This window comes from Mustelus asterias, chromosome 10, assembly GCF_964213995.1.
Source record: "Mustelus asterias chromosome 10, sMusAst1.hap1.1, whole genome shotgun sequence".
Classification (NCBI taxonomy): Eukaryota; Metazoa; Chordata; class Chondrichthyes; order Carcharhiniformes; family Triakidae; genus Mustelus; species Mustelus asterias.
In genome coordinates, this window is record NC_135810.1 from 1,980,034 (window position 1) to 1,994,540 (window position 14,507).

Genomic DNA, 14,507 nt, shown 5'->3' on the forward strand with positions numbered 1-14,507 from the left:
GGTCCGGTGACGTCACGGCCGGCGCGCCGACAGGCCGATCGCCATGACAACGGTGGGCAGCAGGTCCGGCTGCACCGGGAGCTGAGTTTCTGGGGGGGTTAGGTCGGGGGGAGGGAGAGGCCTGAACCCCCCCCCGAGGCTGAGACAGGCTCACAGAGAAAGTTCCAGCAGTTTGGGAGCCTGAGGGGAGGGAGCAAGGGGTCTAACCCCAAACCCCCTCCTCAGCCTAACCCCCAGGCCCTGAGGCCTGCACTGCCTTTGTGGAGGGAGGCAGGGATTGGGGGATTGGGCCTGCTCTTCACCCCCAGCTGATGGTTTGCTGGAAGCTGAGAGCCCAGGATCCTGGCCCAGCCCCCCCCACACACTAAACCCCACTTTACCCCAGCCCTACCCCCCCAGCCTCTCTCTTCCCCCCCCCCCCCCCCCCCCAAAAGGATGTGAGTGAGGGATGCGGGGGGGTGGGCAATGTGGGCACCGACTGCCAGCACTGTGCGGGAGGGCACAGCTGTGGATTGCTTCCTGACCGGACCCTGAGGTAAGGCCGGGCCTTTGGGTGGGATGGCTGGGCAATGTGGGTGGTGTTTGTCGAGAGTTTGTGCGGTTGTGAAGTTGAGATGCCCTCCCCTGGCTCCCTGTGCCAGCACTGGCGCATTGGCTTCTGTTTCTCGATTACCCACCTGGAATGTTAACAAGTGCCAGGCAAGTTTCAGTGGGTGACTCTCATCTGAGTTATAAAGTCATGGGTTCATATCCCACTCTCAAAATGTGAGCTCAAAATCCAGATTGATGCTACCAGTGCCATAATGAAGGAGTGCTGCAGTGTCAGAGAAGCTGTCTTTCAGCCAACACGTCAAATTGAACTTTGGCTGCTCTCTTGGGTGGCTGTTAAAGATCCCATGGCACAATTGGATGAAGAGCAGAGGATTATTGCCATGATCAACATCTATGTTTCAACATCACTGGAACAAACATTGTCTGGTTACTATCACATTGTTGTTTGTGGGGTCGGGGTGCTGCTTTGTGTGCAGATTGATTTAATTTATTGTTGTCGCATGTATTGGGATACAGTGAAAAGTATTGTTTTTGCACACTATACAGATAAAGCATACCGTTCACTCAGAACAAAAAGAGAGAGTGCAGAATATCGTGTTACAGTCATAGCTAGAGTGTAGAGAAAGATCAACTTAAAATATGGTAGGTCCATTCAAAAGTCTGATTGCAGACTTTTGTATCTTTTTCCCGATGGAAGAGTATGTCCGGGGTGTGTGGGGGTCCTTGATTATGCTGGCTGCTTTTCTGAGGCAGCCGAGAGTGTCGACGGAATCAATGGATGGGAGGCTGGTTTGCGCGATGGACTAAAATTACTGAATTTTCTAAATTGCATAGTGATTATACTTCATTGTTTGCAAAGTACTTAGGAAAACCTGAAATACTCTGTCTAAATGCAAGTCTTTCTTTTCTATCTGTTTTCTCTTGATTTACCTGATTTCCAGCACTCCTTCGTTGGCAGCCGTGTCTCCAGCTGCCTGGTCCCTGAGCTTGGGAATTTCCTTCCTAAACCTCTCTGTCTTTCTCTCTTCCTGTGAGACACTTCTTAAAACCCAACTGTTTGATCAAGCTTTTGGTCACCTAATATCACCTTGTGTGCTCAGTGTCAGATTTTGTTACATGAAGTCCCACAAAATAACCTGGGACATTTTACTATGTTACAATATAAATGCATGCTCTGTTGAACTCCAGAATTGTGTGGGCTTGTGGATTTTCAGTTTATTTATTGCTGCTCTCTACGGTTCCAGCAAGGAACACAATACACACCCGCTTTATCCCGGTGTGTACCAGCTGCATCCCCCACTTGGATGTCTGTTTTTACGCTTCCAATCTACTTGAGGTATTTAATGGCAATCTTGACAAGTGATATGGGGGGTGGGGGGGAAGAAACCAGGTTATGCTGATAGTGAGATGCAGAGGGATGGAAGGAGGATTGTGTGAAACATAAACACCAGCATTCCCACAACGACAACAGAACATGCTGGAAAATCTCAGCAGGTCTGACACACCTGTGGCGAGAATAGAGGTAACGTTTCAAGTCTGGATGACTCTTTATCACAGCTCTGACTTGAAATGTTAGCTCTGTTCTCTTTCCACAGATGCTGCTAGACCTGCTGAGATTTTCCAGCATGTTCCATTATTTCAGATTCCGGTATCTGCAGTATTTTGCTTTTATATAGCGCCTTTAATGTAGTAAAATGTCCCAAGCCATTTTGCAAGTGTGTTATGAAATAAAACTTGACACAAACCACATGAGATATTAGAACAAGTGACTAAAAGCTTGATCACAGAGGTGAGGAGTTTAAGGAGCATTATAAAGGAGGAGACTGAGGCGGAGAGGTTGAGGGTGGGAATTCTGGAGCTTCCGGCCTGGGCAGTGAATCCAGGTACATCATAAATAGACAACTGGGAAATGGACACTTTGTGTAACTGCTAAGTTTTTCTTTCTGGATTTTCCACTGTGGAATTGCATCTAAGGACAGGAAGAGGTTATTCAGCCCCCAGTGCAGTTATTCATTGAGGTCATGATTGATCTCTATTTGAACTCCAACCACCTGAACTTCAGGACATTGAGAAAACACTGAGTGAAAATTGTACGCTCTCTGGAAGCCTCCTTCAGAAAATGGAAACTTCAGCTAAACACGATCAAAGTTGGAATTTCAGCCTTCCACCTGAACAACCTGAAGCCAGGGAAAACCTTCATGTCCAGCTCTGTGACCAACCACTCAGCCAGTGCTCAATGCCAAAATACTCTGGCATCACTTGTCGTCTCTGCGTTGAGCTACTGGCAACACCTCCAGATCACTGGACCCAAGTTTACATGAGAGTGGATCCTGTACAGAAACTGGCTGCGCCTGGGGCAGCAGAGGCAACACATTGTTCGCTGTTTCACTCATCCTGGTCCACCTAGCAGCACCGTGCTGCTGCTGAACCTGATTCAGGAGCTGCCACAGAAACCTGATGGATATCCACCTCTGGGAAGTCATGAGGATTATTTCTGGGGCATTGAGAATTATACTGCTCGAGTGGCTTCCTGTGCTAACACACATTGAACCTCCTGATGTCCACAGGGATAACATCCTCCTCAAAGAACACCATCGGCTGACAGCTAAAGAAGCTCCCACTGAAACAGGACCTCAAAATAAAACTTGACCCACCCATCTGAAATGTCATAGACCTGATTGGAATACACCCCACACCCGACAAACTGATGACAGCTTCATCCCTCGATGGCGAATTTCTGGGTTGACTGCAAACATCACCAACCGCAGCCTGGTCACTGACCCGGGAGGAGCTCCCAGATTACAACCTTCCTCAGAAACTCTGGACAACCATCAACACTTGAGGGCAGGCCGGGGAAGATGTGGATTCTTGTCCCACATGAGGAGCAGCTCAAATTGTAACTGACCTCCCAGCTCAGCCCATCACCCCCCGCACTGACCTCCCAGCTCAGCCCATCACCCCCCGCACTGACCACCCAGCTCAGCCCATCACCCCCCGCACTGACCATTCAGCTCAGCCCATCACCCCCCGCACTGACCATCCAGCTCAGCCCATCACCCCCCGCACTGACCACCCAGCTCAGACCATCACCCACACACTGACCATCCCACTCAGACCACCACCCCCGCACTGACCACCCAGCTCAGACCATCACCCACACACTGACCATCCAGCTCAGACCATCACCCACACACTGACCATCCAGCTCAGACCATCACCCACACACTGACCATCCAGCTCAGACCATCACCCACACACTGACCATCCAGCTCAGACCATCACCCACGCACTGACCATCCAGCTCAGACCATCACCCCCCGCACTGACCATCCCGCTCAGACCATCACCCACACACTGACCATCCCGCTCAGACCATCACCCACACACTGACCATCCCGCTCAGACCATCACCCACACACTGACCATCCAGCTCAGACCATCACCCACACACTGACCATCCAGCTCAGACCATCACCCACACACTGACCATCCCGCTCAGGCCATCACCCACACACCGACCATCCCGCTCAGACCATCACCCACACACTGACCATCCCGCTCAGACCATCACCCACACACTGACCATCCCGCTCAGACCATCACCCCCCGCACTGACCATCCCGCTCAGACCATCGCCCACACAATGACCATCCAGCTCAGACCATCACCCCCCGCACTGACCATCCCGCTCAGACCATCACCCACACACTGACCATCCAGCTCAGACCATCACCCACACACTGACCATCCAGCTCAGACCATCACCCCCCGCACTGACCATCCTGCTCAGACCATCACCCACACACTGACCATCCAGCTCAGACCATCACCCCCCGCACTGTCCATCCCACTCAGACAATCAACCCCCGCACTGACCATCCAGCTCAGACCATCACCCACACACTGACCATCCAGCTCAGACCATCACCCCCACACTGACCATCCAGCTCAGACCATCACCCACACACTGACCATCCAGCTCAGACCATCACCCACACACTGACCATCCCGCTCAGACCATCACCCACACACTGACCATCCCGCCCAGACCATCACCCCCCCACCCTGACCATCTAGCTCAGACCATCAACCCCGCACTGACCATCCCGCTCAGACCATCACCCACACCCTGCCCATCCAGCTCAGACCATCACCCACACACTGACCATCCAGCTCAGACCATCACCCACACACTGACCATCCAGCTCAGACCATCACCCACACACTGACCATCCCGCTCAGACCATCAACCCCTGCACTGACCATCTAGCTCAGACCATCACGCACACACTGACCATCCAGCTCAGACCATCACCCCCCGCACTGACCATCCAGCTCAGAACATCACCCCCCGCACTGACCATCCAGCTCGGACCATCCAGCTCAGACCATCACCCACACACTGACCATCGAGCTCAGACCATCACCCACACACTGACCATCCAGCTCAGACCATCACCCCCTGCACTGACCATGCAGCTCAGACCATCACGCACACACTGACCATCCAGCTCAGACCATCACCCACACACTGACCATCCAGCTCAGACCATCACCCACACACTGACCATCCAGTTCGGACCATCACCCACACACTGACCATCCAGCTCGGACCATCACCCACACACTGACCATCCAGCTCAGACCATCACCCCCCACACTGACCATCCAGCTCAGACTGTCACCCCCCCCGCACTGACCATCCAGCTCAGACTGTCACCCCCCCGCACTGACCATCCAGCTCAGACTGTCACCCCCCCCGCACTGACCATCCAGCTCAGACTGTCACCCCCCCCGCACTGACCATCCCGCTCAGACCATCAACCCCCGCACTGACCATTCAGCTCAGACCGTCACCCCCTGCACTGACCATCCAGCTCAGACTGTTAGCCCGCACTGACCAGCTCAGACCGTCACCCCCCCCGCACTGACCATCCAGCTCAGACCATCACGCACACACTGACCATCCAGCTCGGACCACCACCCACACACTGACCATTCAGCTCAGACCACCACCCACACACTGACCATTCAGCTCAGACCATCACGCACACACTGACCATCCAGCTCAGACCATCACCCCCGTACTGTCCATTCAGCTCAGACCATCGCCCACACACTGACCATTCAGCTCAGACCATCACCCACACACTGACCATCCAGCTCAGACCATCACCGCCGCACTGACCATCCCGCTCAGACCATCATCCCCCGTACTGTCCATTCAGCTCAGACCATCACCCACACATTGACCATCCAGCTCCGACCATCACCCACGCACTGACCGTCCAGCTCCGACCATCACCCACGCACTGACCGTCCAGCTCAGACCATCACCCACACACTGACCATCCAGCTCAGACCATCAACCCCACACTGACCGTCCAGCTCAGACCATCACCCACACACTGACCATCCTGCTCAGACCATCACCCCCGTACTGTCCATTCAGCTCAGACCATCACCCACGCACTGACCGTCCAGCTCAGACCATCACCCACGCACTGACCATCCAGCTCAGACCATCAACCCCACACTGACCGTCCAGCTCAGACCATGTACTTCTGAGGCTTTATAAAGCACTGGTTAGGCCCCATTTGGAGTACTGTGAGCAATTTTGGGCCCCACACCTCAGGAAGGACATACTGGCACTGGAGCGGGTCCAGCGGAGATTCACACGGATGATCCCAGGAATGGTAGGCCTGACATACGATGAACGTCTGAGGATCGTGGGATTATATTCATTGGAGTTTAGGAGGTTGAGGGGAGATCTGATAGAAACTTACAAGATAATGAACGGCTTAGATAGGATGGACGTAGGGAAGTTGTTTCCATTAACAGGGGAGACTAGGACGCGGGGGCACAGCCTTAGAATAAAAGGGAGTCACTTTAGAACAGAGATGAGGAGAAATTTCTTCAGCCAGAGAGTGGTGGGTCTGTGGAATTCATTGCCACAGAGGGCTGTGGAGGCCGAGACGTTGAGCGTCTTCAAGACAGAAATTGATAAATTCTTGATTTCTCGAGGAATTAAGGGCTATGGGGAGAGAGCGGGTAAATGGAGTTGAAATCAACCATGATTGAATGGTGGAGTGGACTCGATGGGCCGAATGGCCTTACTTCCGCTCCTATGTCTTATGGTCTTATGGACCATCAACCCCACACTGACCGTCCAGCTCAGACCATCACCCACACACTGACCATCCAGCTCAGACCATCACCCACACACTGAACCGCTGCCCTGGATCCATCCCCGGTGGCATCACAACCGTTCACACTGTTTTAGCTGAAGCAGTTGAACTGCCTGTTTCACCTCGGCACTGAACTATCGCTGCGTCCCCAGCCACACAAATATTAAAAACGTTACCTGACCTGAGAGGATCTATCCATCTGTATTTTAGAAATTTACAATTGATCCCCAGCCTCAACAGCTCCTTGGGGAACTTTATCCTCTTGTAAGGTTTCAGTAATCCTGTGACACTGCCAGGAATTTCCTGCTGATGGGAGTGGTAACCCAACTGAATCCCATAAGAATGAGAATGGAAATCAGGAACAGCAGTCAGAGTGCGGGAAACTCCCGAGCTGCAAGTAAAAGTTAAATCAAAAATTACTCCAGCACAGGCCCTTGCTGCTCTTACCAACCTTCTCTTGACTCTTTAATGTTAAAATACAGTTTGTGTTTAAACACAGCAGTCTGTGTTTGCTTTCAGCATATTCAGCATCCAGATCCCCCACACTGGCAAATTGGGGAGAAATGTTACGAATCCTCCACTGTTTCCACGGTGCCTCCCACAGGGCCCGAAAAACCCGCAGGCTGTGGGCAGAAAGTCTAGGCTCCCATGACAGGCTGGAAGTCCACTCCAGGGACTTTTCCTTCCATGGTATTACCGCTGTGTCATAACCACCATCAAGAAATAGAGATAGGAACTTGGTAAACTATTTGCTGGATATTTTTGGACCTCAGATAACGCTTCAATTAATCTGAGCTGCTCTCCCTCTGTACGCTTGCCTTTGAACACTGTTTGCCTGGTGCTTTTTATAGCTCCCAGTGTCAACAGTCTGACTCCAGATTCCTTGCTGGCATTTGAATGGCAGTCAAAGTTTGGCACGCACCCTAGAAATCCAAATGCCTTTTGAAAGTTCCTACTGAATCTGCTTCCACCGCCCTTTCAGGCAGCGCCTTCCAGATCACAACAACTCGCTGTGTTGGACATGTGTCCTCTCTCAGCTGGTCCTTTTTCCAGTTATCTTAAATCTCCGTCCCCGCAGTGGAAACAGCTTCTTGTATTTAACCCTTTTGACATTTTGAACAGCTCCATTGAATCACCCCTTAGCCTTCTCTGCTCTCGGTTTAGGAACCAAGGACTTGGGAGCTGGAGTAGGCCTTTTGGCCTTGGGTCCTGCCCTGCCATTAGATAAAATCATGGCTGAAATGATTCCCCTCCGCTCCATTCTGCCCCCCACCCCCTGACCCTTGACAACTTGGCTATCAAAAATCTGTCTACCTCAGCTTTGACTATATTCAATGACCCACCCCCCACTGGTCTCTTGGGGAGAGAATTCCACAGACTAACCACTAATCGGGTGGCACGGTGGCACAGTGATTAGCACTGCTGCCTCACAGTGCCAGGGACGCAAGTTTGATTCCCAGCTTGGGTCACTTTCTCACGTTCTCCCCGTGTCTGTGTGGGTTTCCTCCAGGTGCTCCAGTTTCCTCCCACAGGCTGAAAGACGTGCTGGTTAGGTGCATTGGCCATGCTAAATTCACCCTCGGTGTACCTGAACAGGCACCGGAGTGTCGCGATTAGGGGATTTTCACAGTAACTTCATTGCAGTGTTAATGTAAGCCTACTTGTGACATTAATAAATAAACTTAAACTTAAACTCAGAGAGGAAATAATCCTCATCACCATCTTAAATGGGAGACCTCTTTTTCTTACAATGTGTCTCCTAGTTCCAATGTCTCCCACAGGAAAATCATCCTCTTAGTATCCCTTCAGGGCCTTAATGTTTCAATAATAATCCTCTCTGATTTCATCACACAACTTAATTTTTCTGAATTTTGTAATTCAGATCTTTATTAAGTCAACCCCATGAGGGATTTACTTGTAAGTGTGTGAAATTATGGTCAGATAATTGGAGGCTTTTAATACTTGTAAGTGTACATGGAGTCCCACTTCAACTGTTTTATGTCCATTGATAGGGGACTTGTAGCTTGCAGAGTTTTCTCAACCAATAGAGAGTGACACAAGCATTGTTTCTGTTGTTAGAGCATTGGCTGGTACCAGCATAGACCTGCTAGTGTTCCTTGGCCTGTTGTAGTTGGGACTGCATACACAATCTATGTTGTATATTCCTTCACTCAGTGTATGAGTGTGCAGCAGCTGAGAGTTATGGTTATAATTTGTTGTTACAGCTAGAAAATGAAGTGTTATTTTATCTTCTCTCTATAAACTCCATTCCCTAGCTACCAACTCCATCCCTCTCCCTGGCAACTGTCTAGGGCTTAATCTCAGAATCATGAGTGACCCTGAGGTGAGCTTTCAACCACATATCTGTGCCATCACTAAGACAGCCTGTTTCCACCTCTGTATCACGTCCACCCCCACCCCTGCATCAACTCTTCCATGCCTATACTGCCTCTAGATTTGACTGTCACTATGCACTCCTGGCTGCCCTCCCACATTCTATCTTCTGTAAACCTAAACTCATCCAGGACTCTGCTGCCCCTCTCTTTACTTGCACTCTGTTCTTGCTGACCCAGTAAGAGTTTTAACAACACCAGGTTAAAGTCCAACAGGTTTATTTGGTAGCAAATACCATTAGCTTTCGGAGTGCTGCTCCTTGGTCAGATGGAGTGGAAATCTGCTCTCAAAACAGGGCACCATACATGCTCCCAGTCAAACAATGCCTTGCTTTTCGAATTCTCATCCTTGTTTTTAAATCCCTCCATGTTCTCACTGCACTCTACCTCTGTAATCTCCAGTTCCACAACCCTGTATTCCTCTAATTACAGCCTCTTGAGCATTCCTGAGTTTAATTGATCAACCACTGATGGCCGTGCTTCCAATTCCCTGGGGGCTATGCTCTGAAATTCCCTTCTATGAAACACTCCTCCTTTCTGTTGCCCTTTGAGATGCTCCTTGCAACTACCTCTTTAACCAAGTTTTTTTGCCATTTGCCCTTATCGCCTTGAGTGGCTTCCTGACAAAATCTAATTCATAGCACTCCTGTGAGGTGCCTTGGGACATTTCATTATGCTAAAGGCACTATATTAATACAAGTTATTATTATAATTCAATCTCTGGTTTATCACTTTTAATAATTCATCCATGTTCATAACCCTTTCCCGTGATGATGTGCGTTGATACATTAGACTGTGTGAGAAGGACTATATAAACGTAGTTTGTTTGAATTATCCATTTCATTTGGTGCTGTAAATGGTCAAATTATTGTTACAGAAATTGGATAAATTTTGGACAAGAGTAAGGATGTGAGGTGATGTGTCCCTGACGGTATCAGTTAATACCTTGTATTTTAATGCAGCTCTGGCACATTTCGAGCCTCATAGAGTGGTCCATTTGTTATCTTTCAAGCTTTTCTGGTAAAACTGTAGCATGATTCTGGAACAAATGGTAAGCTTTAAAAGAATCACAATTTCACTGAGCTAATTTAAAAAATAAAAGTTGTTTACTGGCCTCGCTGTAGGAAAAGCAGCGAGTGCAGCAGAGAGTTAATGGAGAAAGATTGTTCAAAGCGTGACCACCCCTCAGAGTGAGGGTGGATGAAAGACAGACGGACAGGAGAGGTCAATGTATGAAATGATCCCACCTTATTCGACCTTTGGGTGTGTACTAATTCAAATGTACAGTCTTCAGAAACTTTCTAAGAATTGCTCTTGTAAATGCTGGCAGTGAGGAGTTCAGTTTTTTAGCTTAGTTTCACATAGTGATATTTTAATACTAATGCTTGGGATGATTTTGCATTGAGGCACATCAGATGCTAGACGTGAAATTATATGCATTGGGCAGAAAGCACCAATCCTAGAGAATGGATATGCAGCTTGATATTGTTTTTCCAGTATGTCTTTAGGAATGTACAACATAAAACCAACTTTTCTCTCTTCCATGTCACTTTGTTTAGTGCCTTACTATTTTCCCAAGTTACTGCAGTATCTTTCAGAGAGTGCCGAATCCCCCCGTTCTCTGTATTTAGTCTTTAAGATGTGCAGATGCCGTGTGGCTTTTGCTACCAAATAAACCTGTTGGACTTTAACCTGGTGTTGTTAAACTTCTTATTTAGTCTTTAATGCAGCTTTTGAAAATCACTGGAGTTGACTCTGCTGTATAATTTTACCTCTCCTCACAGTGGAGAAACACTTCTGTCCCAGACACATTCCCAACAGCTCAGCTGAAATGGGACCTGGCTTTCCTCTTGATTTGCATCATGAAACCAGCTCTCTCTCTCTCTCTCTCTCACAGTGTATAGACTGTACACTCGTTGTGTGGCATGATTATGCTTGCCTAAGCAGTATATATGGACATGCTTTTGTTTGCAGTTCATAAATTTAATGGCATGCAGCTGCAGGAAGAGGTATTCTTGTGAGACTGCACACGATTCTGATTGTTACTTTGATGCTCCATTCGATCAACAAAGTGGCTGGAGTTGTGTGAGAAGCCACATCATCGAACAAATGCCAGATGATGACTCGGACAGGATTGTTGTGGAGTATTAAAGCAGTCCCTTAAATTGATAGCAAAATACTGGAGATTAGAGATGAAACAGAAAGTGCTGGGATAACTCCGGTCAGGCAGCATCTGTGGAGAGAGAAACAGAGTTAACGATTCAAGTCAAATAGGGACTATTCAGAAAGAGACTTATCTTGATTTCAAAATGTTAACTCTCTTTCTTTTCACTGGTGCTGCCAGACCTACTGTGTATTTCCAACACTTTCTGTTTTTAATGTTTTAAATTGACAATGTTTTGTAGCAGTGAATGTGCATCCATTTAGTGGGCGTGGTGTGGTTTCATCCTAGTTTGTGTTTATAGTTTCATTAATGGTGTAAAAGGTGACTGGTTCAGGTTACTTGGTTGCCCCAATGTCGGCCTTGATTCGGTGCTAATACTCAACTCTGGAAACATGAGCCCATAATTCAGCCTGACATTCGCAGAGGTGTTGTTTATTGGATGGGGCAGTAAACTGGAGCACCATGTGTAAAAGATCCCATGGTACTTTCCAAAGAACAGCAGGGGAAAGGTGGGAATCTCCCTTCGCAGCTTTCAGTAACTGCATGGACTGAACTCGGGTAATTTGAACCCATTTACTAATGGATTCTAGTCCACAGAATAAATTGGATAATGTTTTGGGGCTACATTGACTACCTCGCCAATTTGATCTATGGAGGACAGTTGGGATAATTGACTTGGGAATAATAGTCGAAACAGTAATGCAGAGACCACAAGCAGTACCGGAGTAGCAATGAACAATTCACATGCATTAAATAATGTTCTCTGATAACGAGGACGTGAGAATTAGGAGCAGGAAGAGGTCATTCAGCCCCTCGAGTTTGCTCTGCCATTTGATAAGATCATGGCTGAACTGATTGTGATCTTTACTCCATTTTCCTGTCTGTGCCCCACAACCATTTTGTTGATCAAAAATCTAACTTAACCTTGAATATACTCAATGCCTTGCCTCCATTGCTTTCTTTCCACATTGCATTCCAACCACTATCTTGTAATTGAGTTTGTGTCTATATATGCCCTGTTTGTGAACCCAACTCCCACTCACCTCATGAAGGAGCAGCGCTCCGAAAGCTTGTGCTACCAAATAAACCTGTTGGATTTTAACCTGGTGTTGTGAGTCTTCTCGCTGTGCTTTGTGGGGAAGAGAATTCCAAAGACTATCGATCCTTTGAGAGAAGAATTTCCTTCTCAGCTCAATCTTAAATAGGAGAGCTCTTACTCTGATGTGCATCACTTGTTGGGTAGAGATGGAACTAAACCTAACCCGGGAGTGTTTGTCACTAGTCCTGGGTACCAAAAGCAGCAAATAATTTAATTTGCCTTTCTGGACACACACATCTGCCTGAAAATCAAAAAGTCAGCTTTCCTAGTGTACCGGGGAATTTCAATTGGCACCTTCGTTCCAGACAACAATAAAGTGCTGGCAACATTTTGAATTAGAGAGTTGTCCTACTCCAAGTGATGCAGCTGCTATCACACTTGATGTGAGCCATATTCTCAACAAACACCAATTTGTACACCAAAAACCACAAATAATAGCGATATCTAGACTACTTCAAAGATGTGACTGCCAATTGATCATAATGTGTATCGGAAGTGTCATAATGGCCATGGTCCTGGAGAGGTTCCTAGAGGTCACTCGTTTGAACTCCATTGTGTGCAAGGTGTAGAAATGAACTTTCCAACTAGCTCCAGAAAATGGCCCTTGTTAGTAGTTCTGAGTGTCACCATATTGTGATAGTTCCAGATTGTTAAGGTATTTATTTAGGAAGCAGGTTGATACTTAATCAGTGTAATAAAATAATTCACTGCTGATCTTAGTGTTTTTACAGGAGATGACAAACTGCAAGCATTCCTGGTCGCCTTTCCCTTGCTATCACTTTTTTACCAGCACTCTTTTGATATTTGCAATAAATTCATTTTTGCACAATTGTTTTCATGTGGGCCTCAGGAAGTACACACTTTCTCTCCCTCTATCTCCTTAGTGAATCACATGCATTGAAATGGTTGTGCAAATTCAGATCTTGACTTTGTGTTGACAGTGATGAAGACATGGAAGTTACTGAAAATGCAGCACTGAATTGCATGTCAGCAACTTGCACGCTTTCCACGCTTGAATTGTGCATTCTGATCCACAACTTTTCCCAAAATTAGATTAAAATGAATAATTTTGAACTATCATCAGTTCTTTAACTTTGTAGTTGTGGGAGAACCTTGGATATGATTTAAGCATTGGTGTTTTTAATGATTGCAACATCGTCTGCTAAAAGCAGAAAGGTTAATGATTAAGTTTTGCTCATGTAATGTTCGATAAATGCCTCTTATACCTCCTGTTCTCTCTCCTGTGTTCATGCCATGTCCTAAAATGCAGCTGTTCACTGTCGTGCTCAGCACCCTCTGGCAATCTCTCTTAACGGCTGGAGAGCTGCCCAACAAGGGTGAAGCAGTCATAGTCTAAATAACAACAACTTTTATTTATGTAACGCCATTAATGTAGCAGAATGTACCAGGCACTTTACAGGGGTGATTCACAAAATCGTTAGGGTGCAGATGGAGGCCATTTGGCCCATGTTTGCACTGGCTCTCCAACTGAGCATCATGATGTAGTGCCATTTCCCTGCCTTTCCCCTGCACATTGTTTCTATTCAAATTTTGTTTGTTCATTTGACACCGAGCCACATGAAATGTTGGGACAGGTGATCAAAAACTCGATCATAGGAGTGTTTTAAGGGAGCAGAGAGAGAAGTTTAGGGAGGGAATTCCAGACCAAAGAGTTTTGGTAGCTGAAGGCATGCCTTTAAGTGGTGGAATGGTTAGAAATCTTGTATGCTCAAGGCTAGAGTTGAACAAGTAGCACGTTCTCAGGAGAGTTTGAGGACTGGATGAGGTTACAGAAATAGGAAAGGACATGGGGATTTTGCAAACTAGGATGAGAACTTTTAAATTAAGCTGTTGCTGAACAGGGAGGTAATATAGGTCGGTGCACACAGTGTGTTGGGCTGAGTGGCTTTATGTGCGGTTAGGATGCTGATTGCAGTTTTGGACGAGTTTGAGTTCACTGAAGATGGACAGTTGGAGGCTGTCTAGGAGAGAATTGGAATTGTTGAGTCTAATGGTAAACACATGGATGAGGGTTTCAGCAGTTGAGCTAAGACAGGGGCTCCACTGTGATAGGCATTGCACAAAAATCAATTTGGGATACAGGAATAGCA

General features: G+C 47.5%; 1 protein-coding gene across 2 annotated transcripts in view; it reads left to right on the forward strand.

Moving 5' to 3' along the window:
* The window catches only part of usf3 (upstream transcription factor family member 3), a 38,157-nt gene continuing 23,650 nt past the window's right edge, over positions 1–14,507 (forward strand). Inside the window, exon 1 of one of the 2 annotated variants that reach the window (XM_078221482.1) lies at positions 1–52. The gene's annotated coding sequence lies outside the window, so the exon portion shown is untranslated. Of the gene's footprint in view, positions 536–14,507 lie in introns of both variants that reach the window. The other variant, XM_078221481.1, reaches the window with a different exon arrangement.